General features: G+C 37.7%; 1 long non-coding RNA gene across 1 annotated transcript in view; it reads right to left on the minus strand.

Moving 5' to 3' along the window:
- Positions 1 to 24644, minus strand: part of LOC139994175 (uncharacterized) — a 268379-nt gene extending 243735 nt beyond the window's left edge. The window contains exon 1 of the long non-coding RNA XR_011801570.1: positions 24304 to 24644. This is a non-coding gene — a long non-coding RNA (uncharacterized lncRNA). The remainder of the gene's footprint in view (positions 1 to 24303) is intronic.
- Positions 24645 to 25128: the final 484 nt, after the last annotated feature.

The following is a 25128-nucleotide window of genomic DNA, read 5'->3' on the forward strand; positions in this document are numbered from 1 at the left end:
TCCAACGCAGGAAAGCAATAAAAGAGGTTCTATAAACATTTACCCCGTGCAACCTTGTTTTCCCAGTTGCAACTGGTTTTCGGTTTCTCGCTGTAAGAACTCGGTTAACTAAACTGATTTCGCTCACGATCAGATATTTGTAACCAACATTCTGTATTTTTTCTCCTTAATTGATCCTATTCACGGAATATATTCCTAAGATTATGGTCGTACTTTATAAAGCGATTTCTATCGTCAGAGTTTCAAAGAAACCGACATTAATAATTTACAAAATAAAAATCATACAATCCCGCAAACCGCAATAACGAATACATTTTATATTTAACGAAAGAAGAAACTCAAATTTACTTGCGATCCGATCTAATAAAACACAATGTGATCCTTTGGAACATAAAGTATTACAGGATTTTAATAGGAAATTACTTGAATTTATGCCGTAATCTTTCCCACAATATGTCGCAGCTTTGACATACAAATTTTTCGTGTCGACAGGTGATACCGAACACCGAGCGCATGTCCATATTTTCACCAACCTATTATTATGGCCAACAATTTTTTCTCGGAATACTTGAAATGCATTCGCATATAAATTCCCCTGTCTTTATTAAATACACGTGGAGACTGTAATTATGCGAGCACTCTCCGGTTCAACCTCCGTTCAGGGGATAAGTCAGGTGTGTTGCGTGCTAACAGCGTTAAAAGATTATACTTCTAATTCCAAACCCCGGTAACTAAGTACCGGAACCATAGCGGCCAACTATTTGAGACCGGCGTGAAAGCCACTATTTCAATCGTTTCCCACTTAAAACCGCATACATCAGGAAGTAAATTAGCTATTATTTATGCCGAGCGAACCGCGCGAAACGGCGATTTCCGAAACGAAAACGAATAGAGACGATCATTTTTAATTGCACTTTACGTTTCGAGATATTTGTTTCTTTTATTGGCTGGCTGTAAACCTCTGTTCAATTGCGAACATCTGTACAAATACTGAAATAACGTGCAAATATAATTTTGTCTAAAGACGCAAATAAAACTATTTATATATTGTTTTATTAGTTTATAAAAAATATCCTGGTGTTATTACACCAAATAGGTACATTACCGAAGTCTAGTGTACAATAAGAAATACATATAAAAATTTTCGTTACAATACAGATCGTAATAATCGTCGTAATCAGAAAGCATGAAACATCTTAAGAGATAGGAATTTTCAATGTTCGCGTAACTTTTCGTATTCGGCAAAATTTATTACGACTGATATCGATAAAAAGATCCTATATAAAGAGGTGGAACGAAAGCGCGTAAAAAGACGTACATGGTTTAGTTTTAGTATGCACCGTGAGAACGCAGCCTGACACGAGTGATCCAAACGCTTGTTCGAAATTTGACCGTTTGTTTTTTAATTCTCCAAAGAAGTACGTATTAGGAATTCCTGGTGCACGCTGTCAAAACGAATTCTCCGGCTGCCTGCGCGTATACACACGAAAGAACGTTCACGTATTCGCGATATTTTATCCGTGATGCATTGCTCAGCTTGGCAGTTTCTGACGTCGCGGCGGTGCACAAAGCGAGACCGGTCTGAATAAACACGCGATTCAAAAGTTCAAGAGTCTCGTTCAATTTCGAAATAGAAAAGGTGGGAAGGAAAAATGAGAAGAGGAGGGAAATAAAGAGGGGAAAAAAGTAGACGAGTGCAGAGCGAAAAATGGGAATGAGGATAGAGAGAGGGTGAGAATGTCGCGTGGTACGTCGTCGATACGTATCATTTAGATATACTACTGTACTCTCAGCCAGTCAGACGACTTATCTTCTATCTCTTTCAAGTTTAATCCTCCGTCTGGGTGCAACATTTTTCCTAACTTTTATTTACCGAGTAAGTTACCTTCCACTTCCTCCCATTGCCTCTCGTTCCTCTGGTAAATTGACGAGCGCTCACAGTTGTACAACTCCGGAAATCATATTTTTCAGAAAATTGAAACGTAACTTTTGCAGGATCGACTAACAATGGCAACGACGCGACAGTCTCTCGCTCCGCTCGCTATATACCGGATAGAACGTGGTTTAAGCCGATTAGTGTGGCAACGAAAGAAACTCAGTTAGAACTCGAACGTCAATGGGACTGCCAGTTGTCCGTGAACTTAAGAGGACGGGAATTATTTTCATTCGATTTAAATCAAGTTCCCTTTTAGCTGTAGCGTGGTCTTTCAAGACTTTCCTATAAATATCTCTTTGGAACGTTCGATTTTTAAGTCGTTGATATAGTTTTTAAGTTTAACTCGTTTCGAAATAGAAGAAGAGTATTCCGATGCGAATCATTTTTAGAAATTTCACGAAAGGATAAGTGGGGAAGACTTTTATCTAGACTAGTTTGCAGCGACGCCATGTCGCTACGATGTCGACAACGATATCGCGGCGGTGTCGGTGCGCGATTCCGCAGACGGGCGTTGCGATGTCGCTGCGATTTGACACGTGAATGTATGTAGCTATTCATACATGGCGACAGCAGTTAAAAAGTAGTACATAGTAGTAGTAGTATTGTGAAAGCGAAACAGAATGGACATCTATATGGAAAGGCGGGAAATCTTCGTCTATCTACTATACTAGTACATACTTTATCAAAGGAAATTGCAGGAAATATAACGTTCGCCTCCTGAAAGATGCATTTGCTACGACGCTTACCGTTTCTCCCTGTAAACATGCTTCGGTTTTAAAGTATTAAATGTTCCCAGGATTTCCAATTAGAGGGCTTGAGATTTTACGTCAAATTCGATTCAAGTTAAAATTTTCAATTCCGAATCCAAATAAAAATAAAAATTTCAAGCTTCGAATAAAGAAAATACTCTACGAACGAGGAAATGTTTAAGACAATACCTTCATCGAACGCGCACAAAAATCTCCAAATTATGGTAATATTCTTGCTCGAAAAGGTACATTATTATTCAGAAAGATACATTATTACGTATATTGCGTAGAATTTACAATATGCAACCAGTTTAAGGGCAATGCAATGAATTGGGGAGAACCGCTATTAAATTAATGACGAAATTACACATCTCCACATCTCCAAACGCATTGCGTATTCCGTCAAAGTACGATTCGTTACGTGTCGAAATCGTCGATCAGACAAACGTTCATAAATCTCGCAATATCCACGTAGAAGAATTCGACTGACGGAAACAAATTATTTCGAGTGAAACGAGCATTTGGCTTCTTATAAATTTGTAATTACATTTTAGAGTGACAACAGAATGTGTAATCGTTGTACCATTTGATTCTAGATCGATTCGCGTTTTGCCGAAATATTATGCTTCCGTTCACATTTCACTTGCTATACAGCCAACCACTTTCGTTCAGAATTCGAAGCAATTTCATTCTTCCTTGTATGTTTATCATAAATTTAATATCTCTCGCTATTCTCTCACCTGTTAAATACTCCACTCTATCCCCGTGCAGATACGAGATCCCAATTTGCACGATAATTGCTCTGACTCTTGATATTTGACGCTATATTTATTTTACATGTTGCAGCATAAAACGAACGATAAACAAAAATGGTATAAAAGATGCCCGATTGTTTCGATATTTCACGGCTTATGTAGAACGTTGGAAAAGGATTTTCAAAATTCGCGATATTTTTCGGAAAAGTTCCATTGTTTATCTCGTAAAATATGATTCGTGAAATTCATTCTATATAAAGCTGCAATTTTTTTTTACAAATTTTATCTTCAGAATTGGGAAAATATAATTTATTTTCCTATATTATCATTACGAAGAAAAGGATAAACACTTATATGTATATTATGCAGCAATTGTATGCTCATCACTGAATCACCTTTCTAAGAATCTAACGTGAGCAACCTAGCATAATAATGAACAAATTATGATGCAACCGTAATGCTAATATAAATAAGAAAATATAAATAAGCGAACGAAATCTGTAAGTTAATAAAGGAGCAAACTGATTTCGCGCAGACTCTTTCTTCGTCGATCGTTAAATTTTTTAGGCAGAACATTATCTTGACGCTGATTAAACGCAGCTTTCGCGCAAGAGCAAACGGTCAATTGCGACTGTTTGTTTCTCGTTTGGCGTCGTTGCAGAAGCTTCGCGCAACACTGCATCCTAGAAACGAAAGAAGCGAATTCTCTCGTTTAACGATACACACAATGTAAAACCAGGCTCGACTCGCCTCGCACAAACGTACACCATACTCCTTTGCATATCCGTGCAACACTCGACGAGAATTAAACGGAACGTAATCTCTCGCAACATAATATCCTTCTTCTGGTTGCCTTCAACAAATACGGATCTTTATTAACCCACATTCAACAGCGCGTTTGCATAACTCTCCCTTCGTTTTCGTTCAACATCCGTGAAAACGTCTTTTTACAATATTTACTCATTAATCTTCCGGGCGTTCTCTCGTTTCAAGCCGGATATGGAACAGCAACAGCCGGCAAAGAAAGGAAAAGTAAAGAAGAATAAACGCTCGGAAAGAAAACGTTTCATTCTCGCCAAAGAGATCTTTAGATGTGTTCTCGAATAAAAAAAGAAGAGCAAAACTGAAATCCGACCTACAGTCAGTGGCCTCAATTGCTGTACTTCCTTTCGTGGTGTTTCACCGATAATTATTCCTCTAAATGTTGAACCGCTTTCTTCTTCCGCGAAGAATTTGGCGATGAAATTGTAAAATATGCGCGTCAAACGCATAATCCGGTCGTTTGTAATTTGTCCGATGACGGTGTGTCGATATTTTTAGAGAATCTAGTTTGTCCTTCGAACAACATATTATACATTTGTGTCCGAATAACAGAACAAAGAAGAATTAAATTCATCGTCAGATTCGATCGCAACGTTGAATAACAGTTGCTTATTTTAAACACGGTATATTATATTTAATATTCGTGTATAATATATATATATATATATAAAATTGTTTCAATGCGTCTTTATAATATCTCACAGCTTAAATCGTGACTGCAGCGTTAAAAATATTAAAAATGTAACAACTTGTTCGTTCAATTCCAATGTTTCGATTAGCTGCGACATCGCCAGATTGATATCCCTATTAAACATTCTAGTGCCAATCGTCGTTAATCACTATGACTCGACACTCGACGTGTCAACGAAATATTAAATATAAACGAACAAAACCTATTGCATTTAACTCGTTAAATCTCTGCTTCTTTTTTTCTTTTTTTAACTCTGATCACTATACCACTTCTGCAATCTCTGCTCTCCACTTAAATACATTTGTTGGAATATATTCAAACGATAAACCGCATAATAAACTCGTACAGGATGAGTCACTTAAGATTTGAAGCTAAAATATTTTCCGATATAATTATTAATATGGAAAACATTTCGGTTTAAACTCTCAGGTGACTCACCCTGTATTTTCTACGAATTATAGCGAAAAATTGACAAGATGTCCATGTGAAATGAAGCGGGGAGAACTTTATACCAGTAAATTGCACGAGTGTATAATTCATGAAACATCAAAGAACAAACCGAAAGATCATAAGAGCACACGTTTCGCAATCACACGCAACATGTTAAACCTCAGTCGCGTATCGTTTCATTTCCTTGCTACGCTTTATTTCGCTTTGTGATTATCGCGATGACTAGACGCGCTTCATCCTCTAATTGCAGGCAAGAGCTCCGAGAGAAGAGGCCAATGGCATCTGTAATCGACACATGAATAGTTTACGAGCCATTCGTAACGGCACAATACCGGCAACTTGTCATCGAAACTATTTCCAGAGCGAATCGACGATCTATTTCACGAAACATACTCAGCTCTATTACGCCATGGTTCCCCCCGACGTGGTATCGACGCATCAGAACGATCGAACCGTCCGGCTACCGTCCAACCGGGATTTTATGGACTGTCGTACGAATAGTACAACAACCTTGAATTTAGTGGCAAGAGTCATTCGTGAACGCTCAATTGCTCACGATCGAATCAAAGATTCCCGAGTTTTGGCTGCACAAAGCTGCCAGCTTCTTACAATCTCTTTCCTCTGCCTCTGTCGTAACCTTTGTGTCATACGTACATAGAAGTACAGAAAAAAACAACACCGAGTGTCCGCTCGTTTCGATGTGATATTCTTTTAGTTACGTGTTCTGTTTTCTCGGCCGTACAGTAATTCACGAAAATATTTATAAACGCTTACAGGAACATTCTACGAATATATCAAGTGTATTATACGTAAAATTTCAAACCAATATGGAGAAGCGTGTAAAGATTACAAGATGCTTATTTCAAATGCATACAATTCACAGAAATTGCTGAAGTATTTCAACAGTCGATTATTCATTATATTATCAAGTGTATTATACGTAAAATTTAAAACCAATATGGAAAAGCGTGATAAAAATTACAAGACGCTTATTGCAAATATATACAGTTCACAGAAATTGCCGAAATATTTCAACAGTCGATTATTCATTATCAATTATTCATTATATTATCAAGTGTATTATACGTAAAATTTAAAACCAATATGGGAAAGCGTGTTAAAAATTACAAGACGCTTATTGCAAATATGTACAGTTCACAGAAATCGCCAAAGTATTTGAACAGTCGATTATCCGTTATACTTCTCAGTAATAAAAGACCTAAAATATCCTACTATTCTATCGTCTCTGTAATTATACGTCCATAGAGTTGTAATGTAAAGAGTTTGTCTAAGGAATTGTAGAAATGTAACGTGTATAGAGTAGATCGAAATCATCGCAATAAGATATAAAGGCAACACGAGCGAACTAAGATTAAGAAAAAACACAAAAGTCACTGCAGAGCTCCGCATAAGACTAACATAGCTATCTCCGCGCAAGTCTTTCAGCCAAAGCATTACCTGGACCAAGCAAATCTACGAACTTCTAATTTAACGCGACATTTACCTACGAGATCGTAACTCAGGGGTCACGGTCATTGGATCAACTCGTTCCTATATAGCATCAGCGTAGAAGTCAGAGTGACAACGAACATCCGTGTTTGTTCGATGCTTACAGCTTCACTCGGGGCTCAAGTACAAAGGTTCGTGGTGGCTGGATTTTAACGAAGTCAATTTGTTCCCTTGGTCGTGTATTTCAGGCACGTTTGATAACGCGAACTCATCTCCTGGCCCGGGTCGGTACAATAATTTGTTAACTCTCGGCTCATTTGGCCGAAGTTTCCATTTTGCAGTAATTACAAGTCGAGGTTTCCCGTCGCTTCTGTTCGGAATTTTTTAACGTAGCGCTACTTCCTTCGGAGGAACATCCTCTCTATTCATTCCGCGCGCCGTCTTCGATAGAATTTTGCATTCACAAGGGAAAGAAGAATGTCCAATCCTTGAATTTGTAGTCGCGAAGAAAAATAGAAGGAGAAGATAGAGAACTGTCGAACACAATGGAAAATAAAAATTCGTTTGAACGAGCTTTATCGTAGTAATTTCGTAGAAATACGAATGATTTAACCGGTATGAAGTATTGTTACGAACAGCCCTGATAAATTCACACGTCTGTGAACTTGGCAATTCACAGGTTGATAAATTTATCACCCGTTTCTAGGGTAGTGCTATAGCTGCCAGCTATTACGAAATTCGCAATTCATTTCTTGCTTGATTGCTGACTATTTTAAAACGAACATAAAAAAGAATTGTAGAATTACGGATCTACGATCGTATAAACTGTTGATGCATTGCTGTTAAAAACGCGTTGCTTCGTTGTTCTCTACGGGAATATATTTGGATGTGAAACTAATAAAAATCTCTGAAATTATTACAAAGACTATTTAAATATCCCAACAAAGACTCCTAAATAAAGGATATTCATAGATAAATGCTTGTAGAGAGTAATACAATGGACCTGCGTTTTTTTTAATAAAAATCACAAAACAGAGGTGAAATATTTTTAAAAATGGTTGAGTTGCACGACTATAAATTTCTGTCAAAAGCTTGCTTCAGACGGAAAGGTTCGAGCGACGAAAAAAACCTGGCCGCAGTGGACCAGTGATGAATGAAGCAAATAAAGCTTCTCTGACTAGTAGCTTTAACGAACATCCTCCAAATCGGCATACAACAAATTTCATATGATCATAGATGGAGACCAACGACTAAATAGGGATTATTCCTACATATATGTTCGAATCAGATGATATAGAAATCAGAAAATATTTTAGTTTATTAAGATCGTTTTTCTTTTCTCGTATTACAGCAATAGTTTCTTAATATATTAATAAAAAATACGAAATTTTCAATTTAGAAACAGCGATTAAAGTGACTCGATAAATCGAATAAATCGGAATAATTTCAGATGTTACGAACTTTGAATTTAAAGAAACAATGATTGCATTGCATTTTATCGATTAAATTAGAAATATTTATTGGTAAAATTCAAAATAACTTTAAATATTTCGAATGATAAAAACCTAACACCAGAAAGGGACAGCGATGAAAGTTGTAAATTAAAATAAACGAGTGAGTAATAAAAAGAAAATAATACAATTATAATTTGATGTCGTGTTACGTTTAAACGCAAGTATTATTGCTTACATTTTTCTTCTGGCCAAAACGACACTCTTTACATCTGAACAACAATACAAACCAGATACAGGTAGACACGGCTAATGAAAGTCATTACCATTCACCGCCTGATTTTTATCAACCTCATAAATATTTAAGGAAGCAGGTGCTCAGGCTGATTGCGCCGCTGTAAAGTACCAGAAATAGAGCTATTTTACTTTTTCACCGGGCCCCGAGTTTAACCTACACCCCAACAATTTCAGCTAAAGCATAGGCCATGTCCTACATGGGATGGTAAACAACGAACAAATACGAACAGTCGAAAGTATGGATAGAAACCGTCGAATTGCCCACGACTGCTTTCGTAATAACAATGCAGTGAACGCAACACGTGGACGCATAAAAATTAATTTTATTCTACAACTGCACATTTGTTTCTGATGAAAAGTGGAAAAGAGGAAAATTATTCAAGGTTTGCACAATGCATACTTTTGTACCACGATTTTTAGTCAGTACGATAGGTAACAGATTGTTGGGAAATTTGCAGAACAATGATCGACAATTGCATTATCAAGTCTTAGGACACAATAAAATTCTTTCCTTCGTCGATGTTTCTCTTTTATTCTAAATAATTTACAAGTTTGAAAATAATCAATTTGCTTTGCATTTCAAGTTAGACATACAATTACTATCGTAGTTGGGACTCCATTATGCATATCACTCCTTAAAATAAGAATTTTCAAGACTAGTACAATTCAGTTATATCTGTTTTCTTCCTGCTACATTCTTTGCATCATTTGCAACAATGTTTTCGTATTGTGAAATCGCTTGCTTTAGAATTCATTCAATACAACGATATAATATACGTTGAATGGCTTAAAGAATTCGAGGCGCCTCGTAACAGTCGATTAAACGCGTTTATTAAGCAAAAATATTTTTGGAATGTTATATTAATATTTGGAAAATATTCGGTAGTGTAGGCTGTGAATGAATGAGAGGGCACGTTAAAGCTGATGCACGCGCGCTTTGTTCGTGCAAGCTTCAAATTTCCTTGACCGAAAATCAGCTTACACTAATTTCCAAGCGTGACAAGAAAACCGAGCATCGTTCATTCTAATTTAATCGCGTATCGTCGTCGCCGCGCTTGCACACCCGCCCGTTACGCTTATTTTTACAAAAGCGTCGCGGCGTAAAATCGCAGCCGGTGTAATCGTGTTTTCGCCGCTTTTCTGTCGAGTATCATGAAATTTCACGAATTTCCTTCCTGGAAGCAAAATTCACAGAGGAGAAGAATAACGGCGAGAAACGACGCGACCAAGACACCTCTGACTCTCGATTTTCACGGTCGTTTTATTTGCATTAACTTCGACTGAATATTTTTTAATTCGAACGAAGCCGCGACTTTCTATCTAAATTCAAATAAACTGGAGGAAAATGGATCTTTTATGTAATGTCCCTCGTTTCGGTGAAAATGATTTTTTAATTGGTTCATTGTTAATTTGCAAACTCTCATTGATTATGCAGCTATTCTCAGTCATTTGTTTGAAATAACGCTAAAACCCAACTACATTTTCTGATGCGAAATAAGTTGGGAACTGATTATACCAGAGAAATTTTAGCCTACAGGAAAATTCAGTGAACTTGGGAATTAATTGAGGTAAACTTAACTAACGAACTTCGAAATCAATTTTCTCCAAGACAATGCTTCACTTGTTGCGATACATTTACTTTCTCATATAGATCAACCTTCTTCTCGAAATTTTAATAAAGTAGATAATAAATAAGACTGTAACACGGACATAAAATCTCGCCTTACGTTAAAACTTCCTTCTCAATATCAACCTACGCAGAAGGGAAACGAAGTAGGAAAAAAAAAGGAAGCAGAGAAATGCTTAAAAAGATGCATAAAAAGGAGATCGACATAGACAAAATGAAACGCGCTGAAAGATCATTTATAAACGTTAAAAAAAAAAACGAGCATAACGGAGCATCGTCTATCGTGCAAATTAATATCACGTATACCAGCGAGCGTTGATAACAATTCCGCGCAATTCCCACCGTCATCCCGCTCTACAATCGATATTAAAACACGCGACTCGTCAGGCCGCGTCTGCCTCAAGATTCCGGAGAAAAGGTCGCGGTCGTTGCTTTTACGTTGGCGGTCATTTGCACCCGTTTAATCAGACATTACGCGATTTAGTCGATTGTAAGTATTTCCTTTGTTGGTCGACTCGACTCTTTCCGAGACGAAATTACGTTAATTTTCGGGGCTGCGAACCGGCGCGGTGGTTGATTATCTGCTCTTTTAAATTGGATGGAAAATTACCGCAAACAGGGGCACGAGAGGTCGATCGTCGAAGGGGACTCGCGGCTCACGAACCGTTCAAAACGGTCACCTGACCCAAGAATTGGAGTTATCACGGATGAATGTCCGCGCGAATTTAGTTACGGTTCTTTAGCGCTCTCTCATTTGATAACGCGCGATACGTTCGACGCATCGTAGCGAATACACGTAGATACAGGCGTTAAACGTATGTAAGCGTCGCATCCGTTCATCAATGCGCGCGTCACCATTTATCGTTTGCCGCGGTTAAAATGCTCTTTCGAGCCTTAAACAGCGCAGGCTCTTAATCAACATCCAACACACGGACAGCTACGGTTTCGACGGAATTTTCGTTAACGACAGGTGATTAAGTATGCGCATGCTGCTGACTTCGAAACGTTAACCTCGTCATGTTCTACTCTCCCTTCTTCGTTCTCCTCTTTTCTTTCTTTTTTTTTTTTTTCTTCTTTTGCTCTTTTCTTCATTTTCTCCCCTTCACCTCTTTCGACCGTGCTTTTGACCGTACTTTCCCGACACTTTGAATAACGATGTAAGTAAATCGATCGAGGCGGGGACCGACCGACACTATTTTCCTGCAACGCTCTATTAATTTCAGTTGAGTTTCTACGTACGGTCCCCCGTGTTCCGTGATTAATTATCTGGCTGATAGCTTCATGGCTTCATTCTGCGTGGTAACGTGTATCTGACTGAAGTAGAAGGGGCGCCAGAATGAGCAGCACAGGGTGACAGATTGTTACCGTGAGATTCGGTGAACTTTTTTAGGGAACGTTCCGAGTTGACGGTTCCAACGGGAGAGTCGGATGTATACGCGGCGATGAATTGTTCGCGTATGCTTTTTGCGTTTTAAAGATAGGTATTAGGAGTAGTTTGGAGTAGACAGTTGTGAAATGTTACTCCCTGAGGTTATTCGAACCAGCTCCTAGTTTACTACAACATGGTTCCGTTTTCTCTTGAATATGAAATATTACGCTTCCAATACCAACTTAAGCAACGTAGATTTGCAACTAGATCCTAAATAATTATCGAAATTTTATAAATTATTTTCATTAGAAAATAATTATCTTCTCCGAATCTTCGAACAAATTTTATCATATTACACTAGTGCAAACAAATTTGTTAATTTATATAGCAGTATGTAATTTATTCATGTACATTTGTGTTGTGCTAAATTAGAACGAATATTAGTTCTTTATTCCTTGCAAAATTGATTGAATCGTTCGAAGCAACTATATTTTCCTTGTACCTTATTTAAAAATTTGGAAAGCTTCTAAACATTCACCGATTGTTACGCTTTTAACATTTAAAGGCATTACATGCCATCAGCACAACAGGCCTCGACGTTGCAAGAAGGTTTATAGCATGCCCTGCCTTCTAAAATATTCCGCAGGCAATAATCGAGGGGATTAAGATCCGGACTTCCTGATGGCCAATCTTCTGCAGTGATGAATTCAGGTAAATTCGCTTCCAGTCAACATTGCATCGCTTTGGCCTTGTCGGCAGAATCTTGCTAGAATATCCAATGTTTTCTAGCAAACGAAGTATAACTGAGAGGTTTAATTACCTTCTCTAAAACGATAACGAGCTACCGCTTTTCAAGTCTTTTATACGTACAGTAAAATCATTCTGTGTGTAAGAGAATTTGTAGCGCGACTACAGGAATGAGAACTAAGAAAAATAAAGAAATTAATATCAAAATTTCTTCCAAATCAAATGCTAGAAGAATATTCGCAAAGCTGGTTCGAATTAAAATTTTCTCATTCATCGGTCAAATCAGTAACACGAAATGAGAAGATTAATATCAAGATTTCGTGGAAGTAAAAAATATTGTAAAAATGTTACAAAGTTGATTCGGAACATTAGTAACATTATCAACCGCTTTATCGACATTTCTATGTCCTCGTACCTCAACGCGAACCTTATTGCATGGAAGAAAAAAGAATTTTCCATCGAAAAATTTCAATAGAATCGAGGGTAGCCGTACCATTATTCAATGACACAGAACAGTTTCAATGCTGCGACATAACGGCCACGATATAATTAAAATTCCTGCGCATCTATTAAAGCCGATCATCTCTAATAAGAGGAGCAACGCGCGCGAAACGTCAGTTGCGGCGCGGGTCAACGTATACACTCCGTTACTAGTGAAATTACAATGTAAAGAGGAACGTTGTCGCTCGAGCGATCGTTTGCAACGCTGCGCCGTGTAATCTAATTACACCTTGCCGCAATTATTACAACAGTCGACGAAGTGAACAGCATTTGTCGATTAGTGTGACCGTCATCGCGTACAGTCCATTAAGGGTAATAATTGTTAGAGCAATCGAGCCAACTGAGACTCGTTTTGTTCGATAGTCTGCAAGTACAGAAATACAAAAATATCGCGGAGCGCAGAAAATTTGATCTCCAAATTGATTTTCCATTGAGATGCTAGAAAACGTTGTTTTTTAATTTTTACATTCAAAGTTGATATTAGTTTTGCGAGGGCTCGACTCTTAAATTTCCGTTTTCTTATTCAGTTTTTACTTTTCTGGCTCTATTCCCCTTATTGAAAGAATTTTCCTCGATAATTCGTTTAATCGCACAAACATCCTCCGTTTAATTATAACAAATAAAGTTGATTGCAATTGCGATTCAAAGAACGACCGAATGGAATTTCATCGAGTTTGTACAATGTACGTATTTAAATGATTTGAAACTTCCAGTAATTTTTACGAATTTACTAATAATAGAAATCAGAAAATGAGAGAGAAAAATGTAAAAGCTAAACTTTTTCAGCATCCTTTCTTCTTCTCGCCATTTTTGTTGCGCATTTGCCCAAAAATAAATTTTTGCCATCGCACTTTTTAGTTTTACAACAGCAATACGTCAATCAGAAGAGAAACATTTCCGTATAAGTGTGCTTGAATTGAAAAAAAAAATATTTTGAACAAATTGAAAATACCTTCCGGCGTTGTTGAATATTAAAAGTTTTAGATTTCACCGACTGGCAGTATTTTATTCGTGCAACAAATTGAACATTTAATAATGTCCCGAGCTGCCGTTGAATGGCGGCGCTTCGTTTAAAATACAATTTCTATTCTGAAGTGGCCGACAGTTTCAGTTTGAATAACTGTTGTCCGGATTTGTGTTTGCCAGCCAGTTTTAAATCCGCGGTTCGCAGCTTGAACGGCAAAAACAACGAAAACGAGGTTAATTAGGCGCATCGTTTACTCCGATGTGAATGGGAAGGAAGCAAACTAAGGAGGGCCATTTTTGACCTAGTCTCAGGAAGCAACGTAACTCTTTTATACCTCGATGTTAATTAAACGTAATAAAACAGCAAGGCCGAGCGACGAGTAAACGCAGTAAAATAGGGAGCGAATTTCGTGGTGGCAGTAATTAATCTCATTACGGGTGGCGGTAATTAAATTGACCTTCGATTCGAGCAACAGTTATAAAAAAAAATTAACGATTATACCTTAGAAATATACAAGAATGGTCTTTTCCAAACAAATTTTAGCGATAAGAATTTTTTGATTACGCGAACGAATCAAAATATCTTTATCAACACTGATATTATTAACAAGTTTTACATCTAATAACCGATACAAATCAAAATTTTTTTCTATTTCTCAGAAATTTTCCGTCTCTTAAATATAAAAAAATACAAATAATGAAAATTCATATCGTATCACCGCCTGATATTTTTATATTTTCAATTCTACGAAGGAATATCTACAATATGACACCGCTTCGTCAGAATCTATCGAAATAACCTTCTTGTTAAAGTGCTCGCGCTTGTAACATCATTCTGCCATTTATTAGAATTTATTAGAATTTACAAATGGTAAAACGATTCGTTAAATAAACGCATCCTCTCCGAATGATCGTTCCAACGTTTCACGTGCGAACCATTATACCGGCATAATTCTCGCAATAATCCTAATTCCGAATAACATCGTCCATAGTGATTCTTTGCAATTTCCATGATAATGATAATCGCATCAGAGAAGTGAGAGTTAGCTATGGTGAGAGCAAAGTGCGCGGCTTCGTTAGCGAACCGCGCCCTTTCAGATGGAAATAACAAAACTAATAAACTTCCGGGGGAACAAAGTGGCCCGAGCGCCACGTTACAAGCCAGATTTACACGAAGGATTCAGGAAACAGAGAATCGCGTACGGCTTGCGCCCGTTGAATGCACTCCACAGCCGGATGACAGGGTTAACGCAAGACTGCGAGCTTCCGCGTCTAAGATGGCTGCAAGTGCAACCTACAAACTCAATGCAATCTACCCATCCGCCTACAGGCTCATACCACCACCGAGTGCTCTATTTTTTTTCGCGAATAACGACGCGTGCATAATGCAGAGCCCCTAAGGCAACGAAAACTCAACGGAAGTCACGAGAATCCGCAAACGAGGAAATGAAATTTATCCTTCGAACAGGGGCCAATGAAATACTTGCTACTTACAGTTCAACGATAATACGTGAACGTTTATCACTCGAATGAATAAGGAAAAGGATGTACGTATAAAGAGTTTTATTTGAAGTTAAATAAATTAGACGTATTTGAGATTATGAGGTGATCGTAAAGCAATTTTGTTTAGTAGAAAAGATAAATGGTAATATTTATAGAGTGAGTCAAATATTCTAATATACGTGGAAGAAATGATTGGAGCTAAAGTCTAAATACTAATATATTTTTCTGTATAATTTTGTACGATATGAAAGTGTGAAAACATGTACTTTATACATTATTATATTGTAAACAATCGAGAACTATATTTTTATGAGTACAACACGATGGTTATGTTTTAAATAAATTACACTTGTTGCATTAATTAAGAAACACTGCGGTTGTATAGTTCATACGGAAAATAAAACAAAATAGTTTATAAAATCTATTCAAAGCCAAATGTTTATACGCGTTGAGTGTGTTAAAAATTTTTGGACTATTTTAAAGAGCTTCGATTCGACTTTAACTGATCGATAAACGTTGTTCTGAGAATTCTCTAGGGGAAACTTAACAATATTCGTTTATGCAAAATGTCTGGCTGCTGAATATAGTCCTCCTCTGTACACTACGCACACATACCAGTTGGCACGGTTTTGATATTTCGATATTATATAAACTGCATAATATCTTCCGTGATGTAAGAAGGAATTAATTATAATTAATTATACGATTAATTCGCGACAAAAATTATGAAGAAATATCAATTAACGTGTTAATAGCAAAATATGATCGTTAATTTGTTCCAAGTTCGCTCAAAGGAACTTCGTTATATTCCTTCTTACATCAGCAAACATATTATGCTTATTCTATACCACAAGCGAAAATGTACCGAGAACTTGATCAATGCCTGCTGATTTACCACTATTCATCCAAGTTTAATACACGTTCAGCAACCAAATAATTGCTTCGACGATATTTTTTTCAAACGCAACAAATTTCGTACATTATTGAACAATAGATTAATCTACATTCCAGGGAAGCGCTTAATCTAGCTCCTATTAATAGCGGTGTTAATTACGCGTTTACGCACACCTAGGAAAACAATGGCGACACGTACTTCAAAAGCGACCAACAGTGACTTGAACCTAACAACTTTGTCGGGCAAAGTTCCCACTAGTAAACTACTATCCCTGACGATGTATCTTCATTACAAGGGTTAACTACTGTAGCACCATACGATAATGATATAAATGACAATTTCTTCGCGACTGTGTCGAGTGTGTTGGTTCTATAATTCTAATGGCCAGAGTCTATACCTATTTATATGAATAATTAATTTTTAAATATTCAACTTCGACGTTTAACATAATCCTTTGTTATATTGAAATTGTGTTAAACAATTTTTGTGAATTATTATGAACTGTAGTTTAAACAGAAGATAATTTTTACAAAATTCCCTTTGATGTCGATCGATTTTAATTACAAGAAAATTCCCAACTGCGAGGAACTTAAAACTTTTTACGAATATTCCATTATGACAGTGCAACAAAAGTTTGAAGCAAGAGGAAAAGTGGAAAGTACACGGTGCATCGTATGGAGCGAATCGAAGCATCGAACGATTAAAACGAAGTATCTTCGCTAACTAAAATCGAAGTCTACTAAAATTTGGCATTCTTTAAATAAAATACGCGAAACGGAAGAACGGAAAGGCTGGGATCGGGTATAACAACCGATTCTTACGAAAGTATATTACAACGAATTACACTGACTATTAAACGAGGCGGCAGCATGGCCAAAGGATGTAAAATCCTTCTCTGTTCCGTTGCCAAGTTGTGTTTCTTAGAAAGGCAATCACGACTGCTTCGAACATTACATTCTATTAAAGTAAGCTGCCTCACTTTGCTAGCAGCTTCACTTGTTTAAAGGAACGCAAATTTTCAACGACCCGTTGCAAGAATTCCCTACGATCTAAATTTCCTCTTCAGAAACGTTCGCGTTCAGCATTTTCCGTCCTTCCAATTATTCCAACTCTTTTTGCTCTGTCCCGTGCCACCTATAATGTGCCAAAACAGAGAAAAAAGAAAAGATTCAAATGTTTTACACGTTTCGCTTTTCTACATTTTACGTTTTATCGTCGTAAGGAAACGTCCCTTTTCGAAATAATTCAAGAAGAATATTTGAATATCGTTAATACGTCTGTTTCAACCAGTAGGAAATAAAAATCCAGCTTTAATTGCAGGTTCTGTTAGAAAGCAGCTTCAAATCGTCAGATTTTTTTCGAATAACGTTTGTCCTTGGAGCGTGTTAGTTACGCTCCAGATGCCTAACGACTGGCAGAAAATATAGAAGCATATTTCCTGCAAAAAACAACGCGTATTACCGTGCTGTAAAATGACGGCATCGCGTCTAAAAAGTTAATTAAAACGTCCTAAGGTCACCGCGTGCTTGCACTTTTTTGTTACCCAGTTGTATTCACCGGACAAGGGTTGTCCAACTGGCGCGACCTTAATCTAATTTCGTCGAGATTTTGGAGAAGTTTTGCTCTCGTAATAACAACAGAAATATCATAGCCGGCCTCCGGCTAATATTATAAGGAAAAACTTTCCGAAAGAAATATGCGAATCAATAGCTATTAAATAAAAAAGACATTCATATTTTTTATCATGAAACGAGTGAATCTATTGAAAATAAAGAAAATTCCTTTTTTTATAGATTTTAATATTAAAACTAACAGAGTAATCGAAATCATAGATTTATAATTTTCCATAAAAATTTTATAGATTTGCAACCGTGCATTTTTGTAGATTTCAATGTTTTATTATGAAATATATCTATACAAGAGTGTTCCTTTTTCTTCCATACAAATTTCATAATTTAATAATTCAGTTTTCATTCTAAAAAAGGTAAATATAAAAATTTCCATAAAACTGCTACTGTTTCAAATATTCTACCGAAACAACGTTATTACCATTGGCAAATTTCAAATATTTTATTCTGCTATTTCCACCATTGCCAGTGCTAATGCAGTCGCGAGAAAACATCGCGAAAAAACAGCTTAACGCGCTGGTGGATTTTCCCTAATACCTGGTGCAATCATAAAACTTTCACTTATCCACGCTGCAAATAGAAATTCGAGGAACGCTGGCAACAGACTACATGAATCTTTGTTAACTGAAAATTACTTTCCATTTTTTGCGAACGATATTTCATAAGCGTGCTTTAGATAACAACGGCAAAGCTTTCATATTAACGAAAAATTTAATTCGTAATAAGAAGTATTTAAAGCAATTAAGATAGCGAGATTCTTTTTCGTCATTCACAAACTCCTCTTTTAATCTTTTTATAGTCTTCGAATATTTACGTATTAATATCGCTGCTTTTCAACAAGAGGGTTTAATATTTGAAGAAAATGTTTTTGCATGAAATTGAAACGTGAAATCGTACATATCGAAGGATATTACTTTTTCATATTTTCTTCAAATTAAAATAATTTGTTAAGAATAGAAAAACACGAAAATAATCCGTAATAATTAATCGGGTTTAATTGTCTCTGTTGCTTGTTTTTCCATAACAATTCGGTACACTCCCTTTCCCGCTGAATAATCTCATTCCCACGGGAGTTCTATGATACATACGTTCGATTAAACGGCCAATAATTTCGTGAACTTTTACGTTCGACAATTTTATCATTAAAACGACCACGAGGGAACAGGCAGGATGTTCCATGAACATTTCTTATCTTTCTAGGCATTTCCCGTGTCTCATTTTCCTTATCTATCTTCCTTTACTCCTATCTCCCAGCCTTTTTCCACGTGGAAAAACTCTCCCGCGGCTTTCCCGAGTTCGAAATAAAATTTCCATTCGGTTTCCTTTGAAAATCGTTCGAAACCACTCTCAGAAAATTGCTGTCCCCTTAAGTAAGTCTCGTGCTGGGACAGTAAGTAGCAATCAGCAATAAGCAACCGAATTACCTGCTTGCCCATTGTATCGCGAAACAGTCAACGATATCGATGTACAAAGGCGTATTTCCTCGAATCAAATGCACCTTAATACGAGAACGTGCACTTTGTTGATTACCAATCCAGGTAAATGCTAATGAAGAAGCATTTAATAATTCCATGACGAGATCACGTAAATTCGAACGATTATACTACAGCTATAGGTACACTGTATACAGATGCTAGTGCCTGCTGTTTATCTTTGGCAACAAGTGCTATTTTAGGTAATGAGTACTGCAACGTAGACCCTTTTTCATCTGAACGTCTTTAAAAATAGAAATAAGGTGGTCTACTTGATGCTATTAACTGCTATTGTCACGTATTTGTTACGTATTTGTCACGTATTTGGTCACGTACCGAATACTCGTCAAGCAAAAGTTAAATATCGTCAATTGAGGATTCTCATAAAGCTAAACGGTTCCGAGTTCCGTTTGCATCGGTTAAGTAATTGACTTCTACATCGTTTCCAATGAGTGCCTCCTGGGATCCATATTTATTTTTCAAAAGACCACCAGCCTCGTTCTCTGACAAACTGCTTAACGGATACGGATTTATGCCTTAACTGTACTGTATGAATTAACCACAATCACCAGTTCGCGATTTATGTATAATCACGTTGAAATTTTGAGGTATTCTCGCTACATGTATACTTATCGATTATTTTCTCATTTCTTACAAGGAGATTCTTTCTTTTTCTTAATGTACGATACGCAGTAAAATAACATTTTTTTATAATTTGCGATTAAAATATACTTTTACAAGTGTCCTTTCTGTACAGATGATTTTGGTTAATTGTTACATATTCTATGAGTGTTTAATACTTGGAAATAGAAGTGTAGGTTAAAGATTATCTAATAATAAAACGGAGAACTGTATGAAAGTTTACATTCACGAGAAACACAAGGGAAATCTGCAAGCAAAGGAATAAGAAAACAGCGAAGCAATGCCTGCTACAATAAAAATAATTTCACCTGAAACAATGTCGAACAAGAAGCTGCATTTCATCATTAACGTACAATGTAAGGAACCGTAACCCTTTGTGCAACACGCACTCGGCACCCTACGCGGCACCCTACGCAAGACAGAAAGTTGGAATAGGAGTACGGAACGTGCTCTAACACAGCGGTTTTTCACGCAGTTGTGAAACACTAATACCACGGCCATTCGCCACAATCGATGTCCACCAGTGTTCTTTTGAACAAAACTCTTAAAAAATCTTGAACCGATTCATTTTTTAACCTGACCATCGAATTGTAAGTTTGACTCTCGGGCCAACGACCCGCACGAAAAATCAAAAATCAATCTACGAATCAATCTACGAAAATCAATCTCAAAATGAAAGATGAGAAAAAATACAACTGAAAAAAAGAAGAAATAGCTGAACGAAACATAATGTTTTGAGACGAGACTCGATTCCAGAGCTTCGCGCTTTGTTACTGGCACCGATTACACGAAATGAAGTTCAACGAAACGAAGAGCTCAAACGTGAGGTCGAAAGGCCGTGCATGGTTAATGATACACGGCCAACGAAATTGTTAATTCTCGTTCGTAGAGCGAAAAATAACGAGCCGAAAAATTTCAACGAGACGAGGAAGCCTCGCGGGATATACAGAAGGGACTTCGTCCATCAGTTCGGGTCATCGTGTTAAATTCCATTTTATGGCGGATTCTTTGTCGAGATTCAAGGTACGAGGTACAATTTTCTTTTGTCGAGTGTAATTTGTCGGTGGTCCACCTAACCATTTAAGAGATGGCACGTGGCTTTAAGATTGAGCGCTGAAAGGATTGGTTTAATGTAGTATGTCTGACAATAAGTGTTACATACTGTCTATAGTACGATAAATACTGTCTGTCATTAACCATTCTTTAAGTATTTATTCATTTACATCGATGGTACAGGAAGCAATTTTCGCGTTATCGTACTAATAGTTCAAACTGTATTTTTCGAAATAATACACTGTCAATTTAACCACGCACTTTAACAATTTATTCATTTACATCGATGACAAAATACGTCGCTAACTGGACTGTGTATTATTTCGAAAAATACGGTTTGAACTATTGATATGATAACGTGAAAACTGTTTCCTGTATTACTCTTATCGATAAATTTACAAATATACTTACAACCTTTTTTTTCGATTTGTATTTCTTTAACTTCGAAATATTTCGCAGGTTAACACTCAGATGTAATATGTACAAGCTTCATGATAGCACTACATTAATTCTTCCCACTAATGAATAATAATAAATATCATACAAAATATGTCAAATGCAATTAATGCAATTAACGCACAGTAACACCTGCAAGAAAGGTGACTAAAGAAATAATTACGTCTGTACGTTAACAAAGATATCCTCATAGCTAATATATATTACGTCACCACCGATCTTTGCAGATTCCACAGGGAGGAGTCTCGACAATCGACAATGAACACGGAAATACATGTGTTCGCGTATGTAACAATTACCCTGCAATTTAAATACGCGGCGTTCCGTTTAAAGAGGATCGTTCCAGAACGGTGTTTCGTTGTGCATGAACCCTCAAGCTGTGTCGATTAGCACGTGATGCACAGTGAATGGAAAACCCAGCATAAAGGGAAACGATCGTAAGAAAAAATGCGCACGACTGCTCTGCCCCGGTGCTAACCTCGTATCGTTCAATGATAAGGTTACCTATAGGCGTACACGGGGGAGAAACGAAGAAAAGAAGAAAGAGGAAGAGAGAGCTTTGAATAACTAAAGTGAGAGTTAACAAGAATCTGCATCGACCATCCTGTGTTAGTGAAACGAGCGGTTTCATGATTATTTCACGAACGTTTTTCCCGGCGCCCTTCTGTTAAAGAAACGCGGGAAAAAGTTTGCATAATGAAAAGACGCATTTCCCGTAGAGGTTCCTTCGCCGACAAAGAAGCGAAAATTCGCGAATTCCGACAAATTTTCTTCGACCGAATTTCTTGACCGTGAAGAGGAAACGTTGAAACGAGCTTTATAATTATAACAGAAAACTTGAGGCTTCTACGCGCGGTTTCTGTGTCGATATCTCTTTAATTATATCGCGTTGCAGTTTAACGCGGCAGGATTAATGAACTCGTTACGGCCGCTTCTTCCTCCGAATAGAAAATCAATTTCGAAGTTGGGTTCTATTACCGTGTTCCGATATCATCCAACTTCCTTTGCCAGTGAGGGAAAAAATAAAAATTCCTACACGATACGAAGGTCGAAAACGGAAACATATAAAAATTAATTTTACAGAATCATTTGTGTTGTTTATAATTTTGCAATTCTTCTGTTTCTCATTGCGTATTCAGACAAAACAATGGCTGAAAGGAAATCATGCTACTCGAATTTCGTATCATTTAAATTTAAAACATAGTAATTTATAATATGAACATTAGTAAAATGAAACATATTATTCTGTAAATTTTTTCTTCGCAGTTGTCAAAATACTAAAACTAACAAAATAAAAGTTACTTAGAATTAGCTTATTTCAAATCTCCAAAAAATATAGAGCGACGAACTTATTGAATTCTTGAAGTTAGAAAATTCTTTTGCTATATTTACTTAAACTGATCTCGTTTTACTAATGATTTATAGTACACTATGGAGAGAAAATATTCTTCTACATCATATGCGTGTGTTTAGGAAAGTTCAACTATGTACGATACAAGATACTTAAAAGTCAAAGAAAAAGCCGCTAAAAATAACCTCATTTTATTACAAAATGTCCTTCGTTGCAATACATTAACTTTTATGTCACGAATACCAGCTATATTTGAATTTAATCTGGATTTTCATAATCGAAGTCACGATATAAACCATTATTGTCTATTCAAGCGAAGTATGCATATATATATTCTAACTATTGACAAATGTAACTAGCAAACTCTATTTATTCGAAAATCCTCGATATACGAAACAAGAATCGACAGAACTCTCAAAATAGCACACGTGAATCGAAACTGCTATAAAACGAAATTAATATTCGCCATACTTCAAACTTGTTTTTTGTTCTATTTCCGAAACCTATCAAATTAGATTGCCTTGGTAGAATCAGGCCGCGAGAGCGGTGACAGCATCGCTGTTTCCATCGTGAAACAGAGAAACGAAAGCGCCACCACGACATGCTGAACAGAGAAAACTAATCGGACCGGTAGACTGCAGCAACGTTTAAAAATAGCTGCGAAAAGGGACGTGTCGTGAAACTTTGTGGAACGATGACATGGCGATCGAATAGGAAACACGGAATAAACTGTGCCAAGGATACGCTCAGGGCAATTTGAGGTGCCAGAATTTTCTCTCGATCTCAATGCGTTTTACCGCGTAGTATATAATTCGTGAATGTGGGAGTAAACGCTATTTTAGAACGTCCGACGCGTTTACACAGGCGCGGCTCGTAACACATAACGTACCTTTTCAAACGTTTGTCGTAACGAACGTAACGGAAAAAGTTGACTGAGTATGTATGTGTATTAGGGGGAAGGAAACAGCGCAGTTCCGTTTGTACGATGCAGTACCAAGCGCCGAACGAGATAGCGCACGTGGCCACACATCGCGTATACATAGACACTTACAAAAAAACAGCGAGCACGGGACAGCGACGTCTCTCGCGGGACCCCGCAAAAACTAGCGGCGCAACCAGAAACAATTTCTTATCGTGCAATCCCATTGGCCACCTGCGATCGCTCTACCAGATAGCGCGGAGGAGTGCGACATTGGACATGGGATATAAATAACGACGTTGGTATTGTTATTATTGAACAACGCAGTTCGACGACATTTCGACGCTGTCCTTGTGCCGTCGATACAATAAAAACGTGTAGCTTGATGAGTATTCTAGGATAGACGGGTCAAGTTCGACATCGAAACTCTTCGATACTTTGTCTAATGAAAAGGTTACCGAGAATCGAACGACTCGCGACAATGGTCCCCGCTTAAGAACCCACTCGACGTATTAACGGTACGATACACGTGTCTACCGATCGTATTTAGTGAATAATAACCATGCACACTAACCTTGAACGTATCCCAGCAGAAACAGGCTGCAGAGGATCCAGATTCGTATCATCGTATTCATGGTCCGCTGGCACTTGACACTTTACTCGCGGCAGGATACACCTCTTCGTCACTAACTGATCTCCGTTCGTATCACGACCACATTCACACACCTTGTTGTCGGCACACGGCAACTCGCGTTCACGATTCTCTTACCGCCGGAAATGAGATACTGGCCGCGATATAGACTTGGATATTTCGGAAGGAAGGAAACGCAACGTGCGTTAAAACTACGCGATTCACGGGACAAGGCGTACCGGTACGTACCTTCCACAAGGACGAACGAAAGCAAACTGAGGCACTGTTCCCTATCCGCGTTCGTATCCGCCGGACTCCCTCCCTGCAGCCCGCGTCCGCCGCCAGCGCCCTCCTACCTGCACTCCATATACCCGCGACTTCCCCTCCATCTCCGCGAGTCCCGCTCGACACTCTCACCCTCTCTTGGCCCTCTCTCACCCGAAACCCCACCTGACGCTTCCGACAACCCGTTTGCATCGTCTTCCTCGCTCATTTTTCCATCGGGTACGATCGTTCTACCTCTTTTCTGTTTCCTGCCACCCCTCAACCCCTTTTTTAACCGACCTTATCGAGCACCGCCGATGCGCCCGGCCGATGTCATAAGCCCCTTCCCGTGGTCGCTTATTCCTATGTGTCAATTTATCGCGCTTTTTAGATTATCGCGCCATGCGGATCACTCTCTCGTTTGCCTCATTCTCTGTCCCTCTCTGTATCGTAGGTCGCGCCTGTGCCAGTTATCTCCGTCGCCTCATTGCCGCGAAAGGGCCC

Source organism: Bombus fervidus, chromosome 14, assembly GCF_041682495.2.
Source record: "Bombus fervidus isolate BK054 chromosome 14, iyBomFerv1, whole genome shotgun sequence".
Taxonomy (NCBI): Eukaryota; Metazoa; Arthropoda; class Insecta; order Hymenoptera; family Apidae; genus Bombus; species Bombus fervidus.